This window comes from Balaenoptera acutorostrata, chromosome 5 (assembly GCF_949987535.1).
Source record: "Balaenoptera acutorostrata chromosome 5, mBalAcu1.1, whole genome shotgun sequence".
NCBI classification, from domain to species: domain Eukaryota; kingdom Metazoa; phylum Chordata; class Mammalia; order Artiodactyla; family Balaenopteridae; genus Balaenoptera; species Balaenoptera acutorostrata.
This window is the reverse complement of record NC_080068.1, coordinates 25,799,074-25,819,810: the sequence shown is the minus strand read 5'-3', so window position 1 is coordinate 25,819,810 and position 20,737 is coordinate 25,799,074. Positions and strand designations below refer to the sequence as shown.

The 20,737-nt window shown below is 38.9% G+C and overlaps 1 protein-coding gene across 10 annotated transcripts in view; it reads left to right on the top strand.

The window, feature by feature from the left end:
• INPP4B (inositol polyphosphate-4-phosphatase type II B) overlaps positions 1–20,737 on the top strand; it is a 779,792-nt gene that overhangs the window by 309,900 nt on the left and 449,155 nt on the right. The window contains exons 4-5 of one of the 10 annotated variants that reach the window (XM_057546952.1): positions 7,806–7,901; positions 17,655–17,756. The exons of 7 other annotated variants lie outside the window; for them this stretch is intronic. The gene's annotated coding sequence lies outside the window, so the exon portion shown is untranslated. The remainder of the gene's footprint in view (positions 1–7,805; positions 7,902–17,654; positions 17,757–20,737) is intronic. 2 more of the 10 variants (XM_057546954.1, XM_057546953.1) reach the window with 2 other exon arrangements.

Here is a 20,737-nt window from a genome sequence, read left to right as displayed (position 1 = left end):
CTCTGCTAATGAGTGGGGTTGTGTTCCTGTCTTGCTACTTTTTTAGTATAGGGTGTGCAGTACTGTAGCTTGCTGGTCGTTGAATGGAGCTGGGTCTTAGCGTTGAGATGGAGGTCTCTGGGAGAGCTTTTGCCATTTGATATTATGTGGAGCCAGGAGGTCTCTGGTGGACCAATCTCCTGAAGTCGGCTCTCCCACCTCAGAGGCACAGGCCTGACCCCTGGAGCTCCAAGACCCTGTCAGCCACACGGCTCAGAAGAAATGGGAATAAAAAAGGAAGAAGAAGAAGAAAGAAAGGAAGAAAGAAAGAAAGAAAGAAAAGAAGGAAGTTAAGAAGGAAGGAAGAAAGAGAGGAAGAAAGAAAGAAAAGAAAAGAAAATTATTAAAAGAAAAAAATTATTGAAAATAAAAAAGTTAAAAAGTAATTAAAAAAAAAGAAAGAAAGAAAGAAGAGAGCAACCAAACCGAAAAAGAAATCCACCAATGATAACAAGTTCTAAAAACTATACAAAAAAAAAAAAACCCCGAAAACTGACAGAACCCTAGGACAAACTGTAAAAGCAAAACTATACAGACAAATCACACAAAGACGCATATACATACACACTCACAAAAAGAAAAAGGGGAAAAAGATATATATATCTATATATATAAAAAAAAGGAAGAAAGCAACCAAATCAATAAACAAATGTACCAATGATAATAAACTCTGAATACTAAACTAAGATAAACATAAAACCAGAAACAAATCAGATGCAGAAAGCAAACACCAAGTCTACAGTCGCTCCCAAAGTCCACCTCCTCAATTTGGGATGATTCGTTGTCTATTCAGGTACTCCACAGATGCAGGGTAAATCAAGTTGATTGTGGAGATTTTATCCGCTGCTCCTGAGGCTGCTGGGAGAGATTTCCCCTTCTCTTCTTTGTTCGCACAGCTCCTGGGGTTCAGCTTTGGATTTGGACCAGCCTCTGCCTGTAGGTCACCTGAGGGCGTCTGTTCTTCACTCACACAGGACCGGGTTAAAGTAGCAGCTGATTCGGGGGCTCTGGCTCACTCAGGCCGGGGGGAGGGAGGGGTGCGGAATGCGGGGCGAGCCTGTGGCGGCAGAGGCCAGCGTGACATTGCAACGTCCTGAGGCGTGCTGTCTCTCGGGGAAGTTGTCCCTGGATCACGGGACCCTGGCAGTGGCGGGCTGCACAGGCTCCCGGGAGGGGAGGTGTGGAGAGTGACCTGTGCTTGCACACAGGCTTCTTGGTGGTGGCAGCAGCAGCTTTAGCGTCTCATGCCCATCTCTGGGGTCCGCGCTGATAGCCGTGGCTCGCGCCCGTCTCTGGAGCTCGTTTAGGCGGCGCTCTGAATCCCCTCTCCTTGCGCACCAGGAAACAAAGAGGCAAGAAAAAGTCTCTTGCCTCTTCAGCAGCTGCAGACTTTTTCCTGGACTCCCTCCCAGCTAGCTGTGGTGCACTAACCCCCTTCAGGCTGTGTTCATGCAGCCAACCCCAGTCCTCTCCCTGCAATCCGACCTCCGAAGCCCGAGCCTCAGCTCCCAGCCCCCGCCCGCCCCAGCGGCTGAGCAGACAAGCCTCTCGGGCTGGTGAGTGCTGGTCGGCACCGAGCCTCTGTGCGGGAGTCTCTCCACTTTGCCCTCCGCACCCCTGTGGCTGCGCTGTCCTCCATGGCTCCGAAGCTTCCCCCCTCTGCCACCCGCAGTCTCCGCCCGCGAAGGGGCTTCCTAGTGTGTGGAAACCTTTCCTCCTTCACAGCTCCCTCCCCAAGGTGCAGGTCCCGTCCCTATTCTTTTGTCTCTGTTTTTTCTTTTTTCTTTTACCCTACCCAGGTACGTGGGGAGTTTCTTGCATTTTGGGAAGTCTGAGGTCTTCTGCCAGCGTTCAGTAGGTGTTCTGTAGGAGTTGTTCCTCATGTAGATGTATTTTTGATGTATTTGTGGGGAGGAAGGTGATCTCCACGTCTTACTTCTCCGCCATCTTGAAGTTCCCCTCTCTTCTTCTTCTTCTTATTGTAACAATTACAGTTTATGGAGCCACTACTATGCGCCAGGCAATTTGTGTGGATTTAGCTCATTTAATCCTCAGAGCCTAAGTTGTAAATGATATTATTAGCCCTGTGTTAGAGATAACGGTATTGTTATAGCTCAGTTCCTTTTCTTGCACTTCTTCTTCAGAAATCAAGAAAAGCAGCCATGGCAAAGCAAACTGCTCACTTTTGTTATACTGCCATACAACTCGCTCTCATTTATGTCCAGATTCTCCTAAGAAGAGGCAAGAGATCTGCGTGGGCACAGAATAGGTAGCGGTTTGCCTGAAATACAGGAAGTCCTTTCTCGGAATTTTGTTTTTGCTTAAATGACGAAATTGTTGACATTTATCTGGAAGCAAGAAAAACAGATTTACCCTGCTCTGTGTAGGTGGATGAACTAAACTCTCCCTCAGCTTTTCTCTGTCTCTGAGTTGTTACTTAATTCCAGGGACGTCATTAGACAGCAGACAAAAGATGCGATTCTAGGTGCTCAGCGACTTCTGTTGAATCATCAACTGATTCATGATGTTTCCAGGGTTTGGCATTGCTCAGCAAATTGTGCATAAATATAGTCAGCTGTACCATCTCTTAAGACGATATGTGTTCCTTTTGATAATGCATGAAAATGGATGTTCTTTCAGATATTTTAATATGAACGTAAGACTGGAAAACACTAGAGAATGAACTCTGACTTCCCCAGGGGATGCATTTGAAGAACAAATGGTATTGTTTTTGGTAACCAATAAATTGTGCTGTACCTGTGAAAGAGGGTATAGCAGATGCTGTACTTACCCTTCAATAATTCTAGAAATGCATATAGGTTTCCTGTCTCAGGTTAAAAAGCCTAAAAGGAAATTTAAGAGAGCTGTAGAATAAGGAATTTTAATGAGTTGAAATCTGATAACATTCTACATTTTTTGCATCCTTTGGTCTCTTTCATCCCATGATTTCCGTATATAAATATAAATAAATGTATATATATTTATATATCTGCATGTATATATAATCATAGTATAAAATTTGAAATTATGTTTGATGATTTGTATTTACAAATGTATATCACTCAGTATGGACTTGGTTATGCTAGAGAAATGAACAACTTCAACTTGTAAAGGCTTAAAAGAGCAAAGGCATACTTCTCACTCAAGATGTGTGTCCACAAGGGGTTGACTGGGGCTCTCATCCATGTCTTTACAATTAGAGGCCCAGAATGAAGGTGTTTCTACCATCTGCAGCAACACAAGTGCCACAGCAGTGGGAAACAAACACTGCAAATTGTGCACTAGCTGTTAGAGCTTCTATACCAAAGTGATACCCACAGCTTCTGACATTTCATTGGCCAAAGCAAGTTCACGGTCATGCCATGATAATAAATACAATCCTATCGGGTGCACAGAAAGGAAAAAAAAAGTGAAAATATTTGATGACTGGCACTGACAATTACCACACTAGCTCTGCTTCTAGCTGTGGGTTCAAAGAGGCACATGTGGGATTCAGAAGTTCATGAGCTGTCACAGCTTTTAAAGGTGGGTCATATTCCTGCTGATTCTTATGAACACATTATTTCATCTGTTCAAGCATTTTGCTAATGGGGTCAGGTGAAATTTTTATTACATTTTTAGCCCCGCTTCACCTCGCTTTGCTCCTGAAAATCAAACTGATTATCTAAGTCTAGTCTTTTGAAAAGTGCAATATGGGAATTGGGGAGGGTGATTGGGAATGGATTTCCTCCTTCTTAAAAATGTCAAAAACAGTTCTTACTATGTTCATGGGAAGATGTTGGGTCAACCTGGACTAAAGCTTGATATTGTTTTTATTATTTGTTTTTTTTCAGAAATATTTTCATATATTTTAGAATCCAGGGAAGCCTTAGTTTCTATTTGTTAAACATCAAGACAAATGGTTGAAAGCTTATTGCTTTGAGTCTGTAGCCCAGATAAAGATCAGACAAAAAGCCACTGTACAGGACTTCCCTGGTGGCGCAGGGGTTGGGAATCTGCCTGCTAATGCAGGGGACACGGGTTCGAGCCCTGGTCTGGGAGGATCCCACATGCCGCGGAGCGGCTGGGCCCGTGAGCCACAATTGCTGAGCCTGCGCGTCTGGAGCCTGTGCCCCGCAACGAGAGAGGCCGCGATGGTGAGAGGCCCGCGCACTGCGATGAAGAGTGGCCCCCGCTTGCCACAACTGGAGAAAGCCCTCGCACAGAAACGAAGACCAAACACAGCCATAAATAAACAAATAAATAAATAAATAAATAAAATTAAAAAAAAAAAGAAAAGCCACTGTACAGTCCTTCTAGAAGGATGCGTCAGTTTGTCCTACACTGATTTGAGAGCAGACTGTCTTTTGAGTAGAGCCTTATGATTGCTCCAGAGCAGTGAGAACATTTGTCTTGTATATATATTCATACAACCAAAATTGAGCTCATTCAAATTATGAGACTGCCGATATATTTACAATACGTGTTGAACATGGACCTCCAAAGATAAAAGGGCAAACAGCCCTGGAATTTTGGACACTGTAACACTGAAATGATTTTCTGATTCACTTATTTCTTGGGGCTGTGTTTTTGACATGTGTTTCATTTGCTTTCTAAGCCAGTTAGAGACATCTGGATCTCTTTTTTAGCACTGCTATAAAAAAACAAAAACAAAAACAAAACCTTAATACTTACCATTAGAGTTTACAGCTGCTGAGGTACAGCAAAACAAAACTGTAAGGTTTTCAAAGCCCTCGAGGCAGTAGGTCAACAGAAAAATGGCCTTTGAGTAAAATCAAAAGATCTGAATTTACCAAGCCTCTTTTCCTCCAGATATCCATTTCACAATCACAGTTGGTTATTTAAATATTTAGATGTCTAAATATATCAGTTTTACTCAAGTATTTTGATATCTTCCATTTTAACTCTTACTTTTCTAATTTTTGGCAAACGTTTCTTTTGCGAATAATTTATATATACTTGTTATTCACCAAATAGTTACTGAGTGCCCATCTTACTCTAGAGCAGGCTGGTGTGGGTCCCTCCCTCTCGAAGCTTGCCATCTGGTAAGGGAGATGGCTATTAATCAAATAACTGCCCAGCTTAGTGTAAAGTTGCTGTCTTCGTAAGTACTAGGAGCTAGAGGAACATGGGGTGATTAGAGCATAAAACAGGGAGATTTGACCTCGATGGGGTGAGGCAGGGTGGTCAGGGAAATGTTCCCGGAAAAAGTAAAGCAGAATGGCTAGAGACCTGAAGGATAAAGAGGAGCTAAGAGAGTATGGGAATAAAGAGTGTCCTGACGGGGGACAGACTGTGCAAAGATCTTGGAACAGCTGGGAGCAGAGCTAGTCCAGGAAAGGCCAGAGCCAAAGCGATGAGAGCAGAAGCGTCTCCCCGGCTGAAGAGGATGGAGAAGCTAATCACAGGCATCTACAGGTCCCCAGTGGTTTTTCATTATCCTATGAGCCTTTGGAAGCCTTTATAAGTTTTTAAGTCAAGGGAAAATATTATGTGATTTGAGTTTTGGAGAAGATCAGTCTAACTGCTCTGCAGAGAAGGATCAGAGCTGGGCAAGACTGATGCAGAGATCAGGTGGGAGAACATTGTTACTCCCAGGCTGCAGGTGACTCTAGCTTGGACCAGGATGGTGATGGTGGTGACAATGGAGACAAGTGGATGTATCTAATAATAATTAGAAAATAAAATTAACATGGTGATAAATTGAAAATAGAAATTGGACATCTATAACACAGTTTTCTGATGTGTGTTCTCAGTGCAGCCTGACTCAGGATTTAACGTCTGACTGTGGAAACAAAAGTAAATTAAAACAAAAGTATTACTTACTTAAAATGTTCTCATGCATTAAAAAGTAGATGAATAATATATGTGCTTAATAATTCTATTCAGCTTAATCAATACTTTAATATCAATGTTTGAAAAGAAACTGAAGAACAGGGCTTTGTAGATGGCACTAGCAAATTATGGCTCCTTTGTGGAGAAACAGTCCGCCTCTGATTAGTGTCTTGGTTTATTTGGTAGAATGCTTACCTGTTAGCCTGAGACTGTGGAATTGAGAGCAAATGTGACCTTCACACAGGCTTGTTAAAAGATCTCCTCAAGAGAAATTGTATTCTGTTCAGAGAAGGACAGGGCCATTTTACTCAAATGTGGATTAGATAACAATAAATCACGTTGTAATAATGTTGAAAACGACATCATCAACTTGGACTCATAAAAGGGAAATTACTTCTCATAGACTACACAAATGTACAGAAGCAGCTACATATGCCAGACTTGCCTAACACCGTTCAAGGTTTTGATGCTAGGTAAGCATGTTTTGCTTGTGTAAGATTCATCTTTCTTCTAACTAATATCCAAAGACTTCCGTAAGTCATGGAATTAATTTTCCAAGAAGACCTATTCATTCTGGTACAAAAATCCTTCCTTTCTTCCTTTCTTCCTTCCTTCCTTCCTTCCTTCCTTCCTTCCTTCCTTCCCTCCCTCCCTCCCTCCCTCCCTCCTTCCTTCCTTCCTTCCTTCCTTCCTTCCTTCCTTCCTTCCCTCCCTCCCTCCCTCCCTCCTTCCTTCCTTCCTTCCTTCCTTCCTTCCTTCCTTCCTTCCATCTCTCCCTCCCTTCCAGTTTTGAAGAGTAATCACTTTTCTTGGTAGTGATCCTTTCACACCCAAATCATGTAACCCATCAGTGTATCTATTGACTTTATTTTCAAATTATATCTAGAATCCAGACAGTTCTCAGTACCTTCACCATTACAGTTCTAATCCAAATCAGCATCATCTCCTTCCCATGTTATTTCAATGACTTCCTGACTACTCTTGAGGCTTTTAGCCTTGACCCTGGGGTTATATTCTCCCCACATTAGTCAGTGACCCCTTAAATGTAACCCATATTATGATACTCCCATAAGTAAATGTCCCTGTGGCTGTCCATCTCAGAGCAAGGGCTATGTCCTTCTCACAGTCCTTGGGACACTACCTTATCTGCACTTTAGCTCTCTCTCTCTCTGACCTCATCTCCTCCTCTCCCCCTCCCCAGCCACACACTGGCCCCCTTGCTGTCTCTCAGACATTGCAAGCATCCTCCCACACAAAGGCCTCTTCAGCTGCTATTTTCAGTGCCTGAATGTTCTTCTTCCAGATATCATGATTTCTTCCTTCCCTTTATTCATGGATCAACTCAATCAATTGTCTGATCAGAGAGGCCTTTGCTGACCACCTTACATCACTCTCAATTACTTTCTCCTGCCTTTTCTTTGTTGTGCATATCCTTCTCCTAACATATATATGCATATTTGTTTACTTGTTTATTCTATGTCTCCTTCCACTGGAATGTAAGCTCTCAGAGTTGGGACTGTGCCTTTTGTTCAGCTCAGTATCCTAGCATTATAATAGTGCCTCATACCAGCAGGTGCTCAGTCATATTTGGTTTAAGGGATAAATATTGTTATAATCCATGTTTTCTACAAACTGGAAAAGGTAGAGAACTGATTATCTCCTCGAGACTGTGCAAGGAACACATTCCTGCTAACACTCTGTTTTTAGGACTTCTGATTTCCAGGACTCTAATAAAATACATTTGCATTGCTTTAAGACACTAAATTTGTGGTAATTTGTTTCAATGGCAATAGGAAATTAGTGAGCCTTATGAGCTAAGATGCAGCCTCATAATCCTTTTCAACTCAGTGCCCCTGCTGTCTGTGGAGGGGAGTTGGCATATCTGGTGGTCATTAGTATTGTTTACTGCATATTTCTGGATTTCCTTTTAGGTATATGGCAGAATTGTGTGTCCCTGAATTAGGTGTGGCCATGTGGCTTTCTTAGGAAGATGACTAGCAAGTAGGAGTCGCATACATAACTTCCAGGTAAACTTTATAAGCCTTTGCAAATTTTGCCATACCCCTATTTTTCTTGTTATTCTGAGTGTAGAATCTTGATGAGATATACTCTCTGTGAGCCTGGTTTCCTGAGGAAACAATGAGCACATTCCCTCAGCCTACACCAGTGGACTTGTAGTGTGAATAAGAAATAAATCATTTTGTTCAAGCTGCTGAGATTCTGGGATTACTGGTAAAACAGCCAAATCCAGCCCAGTGGTTCTCAAATGTTTTGGTCTTAGGATCCTTCAGCACTCTTAAAATGTATTGAGGAACTCAGAAAACTTTTGTTTATGTGGATTATATCTTTCAATATATATCATGCTGGGAATTAAAGAGACATTCTTAAATAATTCATTTAGAAGTAACAATGTAAATATTTTTAATGAAAAAACTGTATTTTTCAAATAAAAATAATTTCATGAGATGAGATATGCCTTTATACATATTTGTAAATATTTTCAATGTTTGGCTTAATAGAAATTGGCTGGATTCTCATATCTGCTTCCACAGCAGTAAGACTGTTGCCATTTGTGGTTGTGGTTGAGGTACATGGAGAAGATCCAGCCTCACATAGTTACACAGTTGAAAATGAAGAAGTATGTTAACACCCTTTTCAGACAGCTGTGGATATTCTCCTTTTACACCACATTAGAACTCTGTAAGTAGTAGTTTCTTAAAGGTTGATTGCAAGGTAGAACTGAAACCGTATTAATGAACTTTTTATACTGTTCCGTGAACTCCATTGGTCTATCCTGCACTTTAAATGGTTACATCCATGATTCTTAAAAGCATCAATTGGTCATTTGAAAAACATTGGCTCCTTGAGTTTCACAGCTCTTTTGAATGTTAACACATTTCTGTACACAATATCAAACCCAACATTCTTTAATATTGCTGCCAAAATCTTTAGCAAAGGTTTTATATATTTTGAGAAACTGGTAAGACACTGTTGCCAGATACAAGTTTTCCTGAGTTCTATGGCATACTGAGTATCAACACTGTTTTCCTTGAATTGACAAAACTGACTTGGTTCATTTTCAAGACATACTCAATTCTGCAAATATCTAAAAAAATACCCAAGCCCGAATCATTAAAGTTTGTTTGTTAATGATTCTTCCAAGTAAAAATGGTCTGTAATGAAAAGAGAAGCTAGTTCACCTTGCAGTGCAAAGTGTCACACAAGTGCTTTTCCCAGAGATGACCATTGTGGATGGCAGCTTCTGATTTAGTTCTTGATGATCCCAGCCCCTGGGGATTCATACTCGTGTAATTCCCTTCCCTCAAGTGTGGGATGGGCTAAGTAATTTGCTTATAACAAATAGAATATGACAAAACTGAGAAGGTGCCGCTTCTGTTTTTGGATCACAAAAGACTGTGATTTCCATCTTGCTGGGCTTTTCTCTCTGTTTCTTCTCCAGGGCTTGCCCTCATGGAGAGGGCAACCTGGCAAGGAAGGGAGAGTGGCCTCCAGACAATAACCAGTAGGGAACCGAGGTCCTCAGTCCAGAATCGCTCAAGCAGCTGAATCCTCCCAACAACCATGAGTGAGGTTGGAAGTGGATCCCTCCCCAGTTAGAGCTTGATATGCCTGTGGCCCCAGTTGGCACCTTAACTGCAGCCTGGTAAGAAACCTGGGCCAGAGGACCCGGCGAAGCAGCGCATGAGTTCCTGACCCACAGAAACTAAGATAATAAGTGTATATCATTTTAAGCTGCTAAATCTTAGGGTAATTTGTTACACAGCAGCAGGTAACGAATACAACTATCTACTTCATTACATAGTAGAAATGCTTTATATATATCTTCAGTTTTTGTCATACAGTATATTAAGATTTGTACTTAAGTGCCAAGACTTAACAGAATTACAAGTTTTTACTACTTCATCAATGATTTTCTTAAGTAAAACTGACATTTTGGTGAATGGTGGTGCATGAAATATGCACTAGTCCAGGTTGTTTCTGCTGCCTTGATTTGTTCAAAGCACAAGTAATTTTACCCACCATTGTATTTGTACCATCAGTGCAAATGCCAACGTAGCACAGACCAACACAATGAAAAAGACAAAAAATGAAAATGATAAATAATAGAGTGAGAATTGCTTTGGCTCCACAGAACTCTTGAAATGTTTCCTGGGACTTCTAGGGATCTGTGGATTATGCTTTCAGAACTGCTGATATAGACTATCCCTATTGTTACATCAGATGAATTGTTAATTTACTATCCCTAGTCAATATTTTACAGCATAGTAATGTTGCCCAAAAGAAAGGCAAAGAACAGTTCTCTTCATTTAAATAAGAAAAGTCGTTTTCATTAAGTTTTGAAATCCTTCCTATGGAGTATGTGCACGTGGTTGCCTCTGCCTACCAATTCGGGGCTGCTGAAACATTGCCTCACTTCAGTGTTCACTATCCTGGTCTCAGATTATAACATAACATAACAAGAAAACAGTTTTGACTCTCACTGTCACTTGCTGCTGTTGATATTGTTGTCTTATTTCTTAACTATCAAGAAAGCCATTGTCCATATGTTTTTGTGTGTTCATTTGCGGGTGTGTGTGTTTGTTTTTGCTTTTGTATGAATTCTATAAATAGGAATCTGGTACAAGTTTGAATAAGATTTACAAATATTTCCACGTACGTATTTCATTTGTGTCATTATTACTAACATTGGTACTGTAATGAATAATAATACTTATTTCCTTATGATAGGGAATTTAGGAAATACATGGGCAATTTAGGAAATACAATATTAATGGGCGACTTCAACCCTATCACTTGCTTTCAAAATTCTAGTTGTGATTCTAGATAAACACCCAAGTAATTACTTTTATTGTGAGGAAAGGCACATCACAAAGGAAGCAGTATTCAACTACCCAAAATACTGAAAAATGTAGGTGAATTTTATTTTTCGGGGTAGGTTAATTTTGCTTCTATTGTTAAATATGCTATATAGAGTGTTAATAAAATATATTTTTTATTGGTCTAGTTTTTACATACTATCCCATATATTTTATAGAGTTTAAGTTCACGTGTTATGTTTGCATGCAATACACAAATGATAAAGTAAAAGGAAAAACACATAAAGAAACACACAGGAATCACCTTGTATTTATAAATAATAGGAGTGACATGTTTCGAGTCCCTGAAGACTGATTTCGTTTTACTAAACGTGGATTCCCAGATATTACAAGGCAGTCAGCACTAGTTTAAAATGCAGGTGGTAGTCCCGTGTGCATCCTGCTCCAGAGAATGCCATGGTAGATTTACCTGTCTCAAAGGTCTACACAGTTGATCCTTGACACCATGGTTGAGCTGATGCTTGCAGCTGGAATTGACACATTTTATGGCCAAAATTAATATACTGGTCAGGTCTCTGATAAGCTATTGTAATGAGATCTCTCATTACCTATTACCTCTGTCTCTATCAAAGAATCAATAAAACTCCCTGAAAGACACAATGGAGAAATCTGAAAATTGCTAAATGTTTTCTGTGGCTGGCTACTGCTCGCCTCTTTTTTCACACTTACACCTCTTGGATTCAAGATGAAATCAGTTTTTAAAATAACAGTGCTCTTAAATAGTATAGACCCAGCATGTTCTTTGCAGGCTTCTGTGTTTCGGGGGCCAGAGGAGGGTCACTAGATATACGTATATTGATAACTGTTTTATATTTAATGGCTAGGGATTCCTACTATTAAAAGCCATTTTCTAGGCTATTACTATCTTTATTTATTATATATAAAGCTCTGTAAATGTACATGGTATTTAATGTTAGATGAAATTGTGCCAGGCACATTGCGTCCTCCTAGCCGAAAGCAGGAGAAGAACAATGCAGGAGGGAGACTGGGGGCAGGATGGAGAGTAATTAAGGGTTGCAAACTTGCCATGGCTTTGCCGAGTGGGTGCACTGCAAGGAGAGCTTGAAAGCTGAGACATGATTCTGAGATTGGGAAGCCATTAAGTAAAATCCAACCCGTAACTGGAAGCAAGCAAAGGCATCAGGAAAGGAGAATGTCAGCCTTTTAAGTAAGAAATCTACATCTTCAGCTCTGACATTTCCTTGTACACCTTGTTCTCCTGGTTTCTCAGCATCACCTCTGGCTCATCAGGTTCTGAACCAGTGGGTCTCAAACTTGAGCGAGCATCAGAATCCCCTGAGGGGTGGAGGGGATTGTTAAAATGCGGGTTACTGGGCCACGTGTCAGTCAGAGTGGCTGAATCAGTAGGTTTGGGGTCTTGAATTTGCATTTCTCATAAATTCTCAGAACTGCTGCTGCTGCGGGAACCACACTTTGAGAACCTCTGTCCTAAACTAGTATCTTCAGTTCCTCTTCTATCTTTCCCTCCAAGCCTCAGCTTAGAGTCATGTCCGATTCTCACCTTTATAGTCAGGCAATACCCCAGTTCTATCTATCCTGTCCTAGAAATTTCTTTCGGATTTGTTTATCTTTTCCGTCTTATAGCTACTAACCTAATCAGATACTGCTACCACTCCTACTATTACTAGCAACGACAGAACTACAATCACTACTCTTAACTTCTTTGAATACCTACTATATTCAAGAAAATATGCTAACCACTTTTAAATATATTATCTCATTAAATAATACTATTAGATAATTTGTATTATCCCCATTTGCAAGTGAAGAAATTCCCTTGCAGTAAGATTAACTTGTAGTATTACAGAAGGGATAAAAATGAACGTCTGTCTGACACCAAAACCTTTATGTCCATCCAGTATTCGGCCCTTACCTGAAGCCTACTTCCTTCATGCGGTCCCTCGTGTATAATTGTCAGTGTGGTAGTGAATCCTCTCCCTTCTCTCAACTACTAATGATCTCCTCTGCGTTACAAAGACTTGATATATGGTGAGGTGGCATCACAAATCAGTACGGAAGAGAAAGATTTATCAAGAGATGTCACTGGGACAATTAAATGCCTGTATGACACAACACACAAATAAATGGCCATGGAACACAATCCTGAATGAGAAAAATAAAACTGAAAATTTTGGAAGAAAACATGACATCAAAGTACAAACTTCATAAAATTGATAAGCATAAAAACTTGTCAAAATACAACCAGAGAAATAATAAACAAAATGAAAATTAAACCATAAATCAGGGAACTTATTCATGGTGAATTTGAACAATGAAGTATTAGTTTAGGAAATATATAATCAACTCTGTCAAATCTTCCCACTTCACAAAAGAGGAAAGACAGATGGCCAAGGTTATTATGAAAATACGTTCAGATTTAAAAAATAATAAGGGAAATTAACATTGTATATCAGCACATTGTAAGTTCATATACATCAGATTAATATAAAGTAATGTCTGAGTGTCTGCAGATGAGTCCCTGGGAATTCCTGCAGTGTATTGGTTGGTGTGTAACTTAGTTCATTTACTTTGGAGAGAAGTTTGAAATATTGACTAAAGTTAATAATGTAGGTACCTATGACTTATTAATTCTATTTCTAGGCATATCCTCTAGAACATCTCTTCAACAGAAACACAAGGATATATGTACAAGAATGTTCACCACGATGTTGGTTATGCTAAGAAAACATTGGGAACAAGCCACATGTCCTTAATACGTTATTGGATAATTAATTTTTGTGGTCTATACAAAGAACATAATTCCTCCATTAGAATATACGAGGTTAACCTGTATGCGATATCATGGCTCTGTCTCATAAACGTAATGTCAAATAAAATTAGTACTTCACAGTCTGTACAAAAATGATACTATTTTTGTAAATTTAAAACATACAGAAATCCTATGTATTACTCATGGATACAAACATCTGAGTTAAAGTAAATATATGGACAAGAATATACACCAATTTCAGGATGATGGTAACCTATGGGGAAGGAAGGAGGAAAAGAGGGATGAGGGTGGCCTTAATTGCATAAGTAATCTTTTATTATTATTTAGATAAAAAAATCTGAACCAAATATAGCAAAATGCTAATGCTTGTTAAATTAATGTGGCAAATACTTGTGTTTTTTCCTCTTCATTTATGAAATGTTCATAATCAAAAGAACATTTTAACAAAGGCGTCTATGGTTGAAAATTTTTTGAATATTCTGGTTTAATCGAAGTACAATCGTTTTATTTGCTGCAAAACTTTTCAGTCATTAATATGCTAATAGACATTGTGAATTGCCAACACGGTAATGTTTTATGAAATATTTCCCAAATGTATTTGACCATGGAAGCCTTTTTAAAAAAAAAAAAAAATCTGTTAACATCTCATGGATCTTTTGGGAAACACGGTTACATATCATAGCACTTGATTTTTTCCTAATTGTTTCACGTAATTTAACTTTATTTCTATGGTTGTATTTCCATCTCCTTAATGTCAGAGCCTAAGTCTTATTCCTTTTAGCTCGGCATAAAATGGACATACAAGTAATACTTTGATGGCTTGTTTGATTTTTCTGAGAGATTATTGTGCAGGTCATTATACTCAATGTAGGTTTTGGAGGGGAGGAAATAGTAAAAGTATTCCTTGCATACAATTTTATATGGAAATAAAAACAAAACTCAAGAACACAAAGATCAACATAAAGATAACAGTACTTTTCAAACAAATGGAGAATATTGATCCCAAAACATTGCCAGAATTCATTTCTGAACACTTTTCTTCCTTTATTTTTTATCTCATTCAACAGATATTATAAAATTATCTGAAGAAAAATGATAGCTTTGAATCTATAAAAAGTAGATACAATCCAATGCATAGGAATTTTCAGAATTAAATCATCAATGATTTCTCAGGGTAAAATAACTCAATCCTTTTGAATTTATATTGAACATAAATCCACTCACAATTTTATTAAATAATTAATTCATTTAAAGATTTGTAAATACTAGGTATGTCTTAAATTCCTTGGTTCACAAGGATGTAATTTTAACACAACAATAAATAAAATTGATTAAGCACAAATTCATTGACTAATACTTCTGTCTCTCACAAGAGAGTAAGCCTCTCTTTTGAAGCTTTGAAGCTAGGCATTGACTTCTCCTCTCTAGCTATGAAAGTCTTAGATGGCATCTTTTCCCCACAGAAGGCTGTTTGCCTGCATTGAAAATCTGTTATTTCCTGTAGCCACCTTCATTAATTATTTCAGCTAGATCTTCTGGGTAACCTGCTGCAGCTTCTACATCAGCACTTGCTGCTTCACTTTGCACTTGGATGTTATGGAGGTGGCTTCTTTCCTTAAACCTCACGAACCAAGCTCTGCTAGCTTCAGACTTTTCTTCTGCAGCTTCTTCACCTCTCTCAGCCTTCAAAACTTGAAGAGAGTTAGGGACTTGCTATGGATTAGGCTTTGGCTTAAGGGAATGTTGTGACTGGTTTGATTATTTTATCCAGATGACTAAAACTTTCTTCATATCAGCAGTAAAGCTGTTTTGCTTTCTTATCACTGTGTGTTCACCGGAGTAGCATTTTTAATTTCCTTCAAGAACTTTTCCTTTGCATTTATAACTTGGCAAATTATAATTTGGTGCAAGAGGCTTACCTTTCAGCCTATCTTGGCTTTCAGTATGCCTTTCCCACTAAGCTTAATCATTTCTAGCTTATGATTCAAAGTGAAAGGTGTGTGACTCTTTCACTTGAACACTTAAAGGCCATTGTAAGATTATTAATTGTCCTAATTTCAATATTTTTGTGTCTGAAGGAATAGGGAGGCCCCAAGAAAGAGAGAGAGAGAGATAAATGTGTATTTCTGACTGTTTCATCTACCCAACTAGGGGAATGGCCTGTCAGTCGAATAGTCAGAAGATACATACTTACTGATTAAATTCACTGTCTTATTGGGTGTGGTTTGTAGTGCCCCCAAATAATTATAATAGTAACATCAAAGATCACTGATCACAGAGCACCATAACAGTTATAATCATAATGAAAAAGTTTGAAATATTGTGAGAATTACCAAAATGTGACACAGAGACATGAAGTGAACAAATGCTGTTGTAAAAATGGTGCTGATGGACTTGCTCGATGCAGGGTTGCCCCAAACATGCAATTTGTAAAAAATGCAATAAAGCACAGTAAAATGAGGTATGCCTGTAGATACGTAAGATCTAGTACAAAGACCTAAGGAGTTAAAACTCACTGGAGTGTTTCAGAAAAGCATTTTGTAATTCTTATTCCATAACCATTACCCTTTATACCATTTTCTAGTTGGCAAAATTCTGCTGCTATTGTTTGAAGATAAAACATTGAATCTCATTCTTTTAGAATTTTTCATTTTGGTATAGTTCTTACAGCTTTAAAAGATTATTTTATGGACTGGTATAAAAGCAAATTTCTGCCCTTTGCAGAAACTAAATTTGTGTCCAGTAAAACCTCATTTGAAGTACAATTCAGTATTAATATTATTTAGTTTGATTTAGAATTCTGATTTTCTTAAGAGAAATTCATATCAATACTACCAAAGTAATCTGTGTTTTCAGGTCTAATACTATATTGGAATCTAATACTGAGAACAGTTTTTAAGTGGTTTATAAACAGTAAATGTGTATCTTCTCTAATTTTATTACAGTTTAATATTGATCTGAAATGTTAATGATAAACTGATTTTATATGAAGGCAAGTGGGGAAGAGTGATGTATTATCTGCTTTGGGTGCTTCTGGTAATATTAGTTCTTTAGCACTCTTTGTATAACGTAATCATGACTCATAGCAAAGTTACAGTTAATAATTGTTTGAAATTTCTCTGCAGCTGAAGAAACTCATACTTAGTTTACATGCACTGCTAGACCTTCGCAGTATTTCAGCAAGATGTTCCTCTTAACCGTGTAACTCATCTGTTTCACTATCAGCTTAGATAATATGACTCACTTCTTGCAGCTAAGAGGAGTTAATGGCAGGACATTGACTCACTACTTATAACTGTCTGGGTATTAAAATGATATCACCAGTATTCCACTTACGCTGCTATAAAACAATGAAATAATCTACCGTGTTATAAATAGGGTTATATACGTTATGAAGATCAAACATGTGGTATTTATTTTTGTAAACAATTTCTTGGATGAGGACATTTTTTCACATAGGCCTTCATTATTTGTACAGGTGTAACTATGGACATGTATATCTTGGAGCATTAATTCTTTAAAATTGTGTCATTATCAAAGTGTCCACACCCTCCTGTTGCTCTGAGACATTTTGCCATACTCTTGAATAAAGGGCTTGCTTGAAAAAATGGGTGTATGTGTGTCAGGGTTGGGAGAAAGAATACATATACAGTCAAGGTAAACCTTGTATAGAATAGAAAATCAGAATAAATAGTATTTTAGTTGTATATTGCTATATAGTAAATTACCCTTCCGCCCCCCAAAAATCTTTGTGGCTTATACCAGCAAACATTTATTATCTCACACAGTTCCTATGGATCTAGAATTTAGGAGCAGCTTAGCTGAATGATTCTGGCTTGGGATCTCATGAGGTTACAGTCAAGATGTCAGTTGGAGTTACATTCATTTGAAAGCTTGAGTGGTGTGTAAAGATCTGCTTCTAAGACGGCTTAATCACGCGACTGGCAGTTGGTGCTGGCTCTTGGTGGGGCGTCTTAGTTCCTCATCGTGTGGTCTGTTCCATTAAGCTTCTCGAGTGCCCTCTTCACATTGCAAATGATTTCTCCTAGAGTGAGTGATACCAATAGCTTTTATGAACTAACCTTGAAAATCACACACTATCATTTCAGAATATCTTATTGGATACACAGGTCAGCCCTGATCAGTGTGGGAGAGAACTCTGTGAGTGTGTGACTACCAGAAGGTGAGGATCATTGGAGGAGATCACCGTAGAGGCTGGCTAGCTACTACAGGTAGGGAGGAAAAGAAAGAGCATCTGTGCTTTGAAAGAAACGCTATATCTTGACTTTGTTTCAGGACAATGAGGCTCTCAGTCACTTAAAATAATTTCTGACTGATTTCTTCAAGGCAAAGTAGCACAAAGGTTTTTGATATTACTGTTTGTACGTAACGCTCTTGTTAATGCCAATGACTCTGCCAATCAGGTCATACAGACAATTTTCATTTTATAGTGTAGGGACTCTGGAACATCAAGAAGGCTACAATTCCTGTCTTTTAACTTTGGGTCATGATCATGGCTTCCTGCCAGGCCAGAAGTACCCTGAGAGAGTCCCCAAATGCTTATTGCTGAAATCTGTCAGTGTATTATGCGTCCATCTCTAGCTAGTTTTCTATGACACTGTAATTCAGAGATGTCAGTTTGTTGTATATATCCCACTGGTAATTGTACATGCTCATAGATTTTAAGACTGTTGCGACACCTTCTGATGATGAACTAAAGACAGTGAGTGCTTTACCTCTGCAAACATATAACCTTGCGAACATCAAAAAATGGTAAAAAGAAGTGCATCCTTCTAAACAAGCCTAGCTATAAAGCTCGACTTTCAACATGGAAACCAGGGTAGAACAGTGAAGAGTTATCAGCACTATTAAGGTGGATTAGGGGAGAGGAGTGGGTGGGGAACCATATTTTTTTGAATTATGGCCCAGGGTGTTGTTCTTACATCCTTTTCAATGAAAACAACCTCTACTGTCACCACAGGGTGAACTGTTAAATTAAATGACAAGGTCAACTTGAAATGTTTTGAAGAAGAGATGTTAAGGTCCGTTCAGATGCTCACTGTCTTTGAGGTCAAGACATTTTTATAAACATGCATTGTTTCTGATGAATGGCTAATTAGGTTGAAAGAAAAACAAGGATGCACCTGGTATCTTTCTGCACCATGGGATCACATTTCCTGGTATGTTACTACCTGGTTCCAAGAAGCCAACTGTCTAGTGTTATCAGCTGCATAGATCAGATATTTTTGTATTTAATTAGGCTGTGTCTGATTTATGACACCTGAGTCATAAGGTCAGTACGGTCATTCAACTCAAAGAGACCAACACCCAACATGAGTAGTCTGTTACTGTCGACTGCCTGACACTCAGGATGATTTGATAGACCCAGTGACTATTGTTAGAATAAAAATGCTGTTCTACAGTATATAGCATTGCTTTGCATGTTTAAATTTTTAATATAAATCAATTTATACCATTGTATTTTTTCTTGAATTAGTTTTGCTCATTTCCATATTAGATTTTTGAGATTTATCCATGTTTAATCTTGTAATTCTAGTTCTTTCATTTTAACTCCTGTACAAAATACAAATGACAAGGCAAAATAAATGTAGGTACAATAGAAATAAAACTATAAACTTTCAAAATACCAATAAACTTGAAAATCTTAAAAAAAAATGCTGTTCTATTTGTAGACCTCAGTTTCTGGCCTCTTACAAAAACCAAGAAAATTGAAAAATAATTTTCACATAGGCTTGTAGTAGGAGGAATAGAACTTTTTTTGGACAGCTGTAGAATTTATGTCCTGGGCCTGTTGTACAGAGGGTGGAAGGTGGGGATAGTGAGGGTTATGCTGCATTTTGGGGGGTCCAGTCATATGTAAACTAGCTGGAGAATGGAATTCTCTGCTCAGATTCCTGGAATGGTGATTTGAGGAAAGTTTAATAAAGGACCACTTACAAAGATGTGGTCAGGGTTTAGGGAAAATAAAGGAATATGGTTCTGCGCCATGGCAATTGTAGCAGTAGGCCTTTAGGGGCAGAGGAAGGGGGAGGTAGGTAATCCAGAGTGAAGTAAGTCATTTGACAGGAACTGTGGTGTCAACAGAGGGATACAGCAGACCAGTAGTGACCTGACTGAGGGACCCAGGAAAATAAATACCCTGACCTTGCTCTCCCGTTGACCCCTGATCTCTAGCTAGTACCAGACCTGACTGGAAACCCGTTGATGCTGGTCGTACAGGCCAGACTCTAGAGCATAGAGCAAGATAGAAAGGTGTTGGGGGTGGAACCGGAGGTACCAAAGGAAGATATCAAGCACAAGGGCATGCCTATAATTGGCAGAAATCAGAACAAAATATATACTCTTATTCCTGACTGCACTGAAACTAAACCACTAAAACATCGTGTGGTCATCTCTAGAGGCTGATTGCCTGGGTTTGAATCCTAGCTCCAACAATAACTTTCTGGACTTCCTCTGTCAAAGAGCTAGTCATGGTTCTGAGCCCATCAGGTTGTTGTGAGGGATAAATAATGTATGCAGTGCACTTTGACCAGTGCCTGGCACATAGGAAGTATGACATGTCTTTGCTACTATTATTTACTTGAATCCCATGTAGTATTGTGTAGTTGTGTTGCTCTTTTTTAGGACAAATAATGTGCATTGAGTTAAGCTGGATTCCTGTTGTTATTATTTCTCAGTATTCCTTGGTGTTTGGCTATAACCTGGGATTAAACATGCAGGTTGCAGTAATTGAATGGAGATCCTTAGGAACCCCACTTCCAACCAAAGGAGGCAGGGAACATTTCCCTTAATAGCCTTGTGAGAACCGGGAACTGTGGTGAATTTCTTTACTGCAGACGATGAATGACTGGGTTGACCCCTTGTGAATTCAATTTGTGATGGAAAAGTTCAGTCAACTGTTCCTGCTTCCCCCAATAAATGAATCCCGTTAGGAATTCCTTTAAAAAGCATTTTCAATGTGCTTACTGCACAGCATGCTAGAGATGAAAATGAATATTTGACTCGGAACCGTGCCTTTTCTTGAAATTTATTATCGAATTAAGCAATTTCCCAATAAAACAGGCATTTAAGTTTTCTCGGGAAACAAGAAACAGCAGTGATAATATTAAAAACTAGCATTTGTAAATCACACTGCAGTTTACAAAGGGCCTTCACATTTACTGGCTCCGTGGTTTTGTAGCTTTGTTTTAGC